The 2410-nt window shown below is 33.4% G+C and overlaps 1 pseudogene; it reads left to right on the top strand.

The window, feature by feature from the left end:
- The first annotated feature begins 2087 nt into the window (after window positions 1–2087).
- Window positions 2088–2209, top strand: LOC144130719 (U2 spliceosomal RNA; annotated as a pseudogene).
- The last annotated feature ends 201 nt before the right edge of the window (window positions 2210–2410 follow it).

The following is a 2410-nucleotide window of genomic DNA, read 5'->3' as shown; positions in this document are numbered from 1 at the left end:
CATGAAACCCTACTTCACGCGGTAATGGATAGTACGCTCAGTGTTCTGCTAGTTTTCGCGTGGGACACCTTCGCCCACCTCCCTTGTACATTTTTGTGTGCTTGTGCTGTTTTTTTTTCTCTTTCCACTGCCCATACTGCAACCCCGCTTTTGTTTTTCTTTTTTTTTGGAGGGGGACTAATGCCACCTGGTGTTCTCAGGTGGCGCTGAAGTGTCTTCGAAGACGTTGAAGTGTCTCTCGCTGGCTGGCTGGCTGCTTGCTGTATTCTGCTGGTTAGCGACCTGTCTCCCTGTTTTCCGTTACAATAGATAGATAGATAGATAGATAGATAGATAGATAGATAGATAGATAGATAGATAGATAGATAGATAGATAGATAGATAGATAGATAGATAGATAGATAGATAGATAGATAGATAGATAGATAGATAGATAGATAGATAGATAGATAGATAGATAGATAGATAGATAGATAGATAGATAGATAGATAGATAGATAGATAGATAGATAGATAGATAGATAGATAGATAGATAGATAGATAGATAGATAGATAGATAGATAGATAGATAGATAGATAGATAGATAGATAGATAGATAGATAGATAGATAGATAGATAGATAGATAGATAGATAGATAGATAGATAGATAGATAGATAGATAGATAGATAGATAGATAGATAGATAGATAGATAGATAGATAGATAGATAGATAGATAGATAGATAGATAGATAGATAGATAGATAGATAGATAGATAGATAGATAGACAGACAGACAGATAGATAGATAGATAGATAGAGAGACAGACAGACAGACAGACAGACAGACAGACAGACAGACAGACAGACAGACAGACAGACAGACAGACAGACAGATAGATAGATAGATAGATAGATAGATAGATAGATAGATAGATAGATAGATAGATAGATAGATAGATAGATAGATAGATAGATAGATAGATAGATAGATAGATAGATAGATAGATAGATAGATAGATAGATAGATAGATAGATAGATAGATAGATAGATAGATAGATAGATAGATAGATAGATAGATAGATAGATAGATAGATAGATAGATAGATAGATAGATAGATAGATAGATAGATAGATAGATAGATAGATAGATAGATAGATAGATAGATAGATAGATAGATAGATAGATAGATAGATAGATAGATAGATAGATAGATAGATAGATAGATAGATAGATAGATAGATAGATAGATAGATAGATAGATAGATAGATAGATAGATAGATAGATAGATAGATAGATAGATAGATAGATAGATAGATAGATAGATAGATAGATAGATAGATAGATAGATAGATAGATAGATAGATAGATAGATAGATAGATAGATAGATAGATAGATAGATAGATAGATAGATAGATAGATAGATAGATAGATAGATAGATAGATAGATAGATAGATAGATAGATAGATAGATAGATAGATAGATAGATAGATAGATAGATAGATAGATAGATAGATAGATAGATAGATAGATAGATAGATAGATAGATAGATAGATAGATAGATAGATAGATAGATAGATAGATAGATAGATAGATAGATAGATAGATAGATAGATAGATAGATAGATAGATAGATAGATAGATAGATAGATAGATAGATAGATAGATAGATAGATAGATAGATAGATAGATAGATAGATAGATAGATAGATAGATAGATAGATAGATAGATAGATAGATAGATAGATAGATAGATAGATAGATAGATAGATAGATAGATAGATAGATAGATAGATAGATAGATAGATAGATAGATAGATAGATAGATAGATAGATAGATAGATAGATAGATAGATAGATAGATAGATAGATAGATAGATAGATAGATAGATAGATAGATAGATAGATAGATAGATAGATAGGTAGATAAAGAGGAGGAGGCAAATTTAATAATTTTATTTCTTGCTGTACAGGATGTAGTGAAGGTATTGTCGGGAGCAAAAGTGGGTTGCAACAATCGCGGATGAATCGCTTGTTTCTCATGTGGTGGCTATCTGCGTATAAGTTATGTTGCTGCTCCGACCAAAATGACCCCGTAGAATATCTGATACGGGTCCCAATTCAACTTATTTTTTTAAATGTGGCGGAGTGCTTGAAGATTGCTTCACTTCCGCCACCGGTTGGCCCGGTATTGCACTGCCTCCGGGATCGGCCTGGGTCATTATACCGCGCTTCTTTTCTATCCTGTCTTTCTATCCAATCTATGAACTCTTCTATCTGCACGTGGCAGTGACTATAGCTCGGCTTGAGCCAGTGGGCAGGCCTGTGCACTTTCCTTTTCTTTCTTCCTGGCAAGAAAAGACAGACAGACAAACCATCGAATAGAGTGTAGTTACAGCCCCCTGAAAGAAAACAGCTACCAC

Source organism: Amblyomma americanum, chromosome 4 (genome assembly GCF_052857255.1).
Source record: "Amblyomma americanum isolate KBUSLIRL-KWMA chromosome 4, ASM5285725v1, whole genome shotgun sequence".
Classification (NCBI taxonomy): domain Eukaryota; kingdom Metazoa; phylum Arthropoda; class Arachnida; order Ixodida; family Ixodidae; genus Amblyomma; species Amblyomma americanum.
This window is presented reverse-complemented; position numbering and strand designations above follow the sequence as displayed.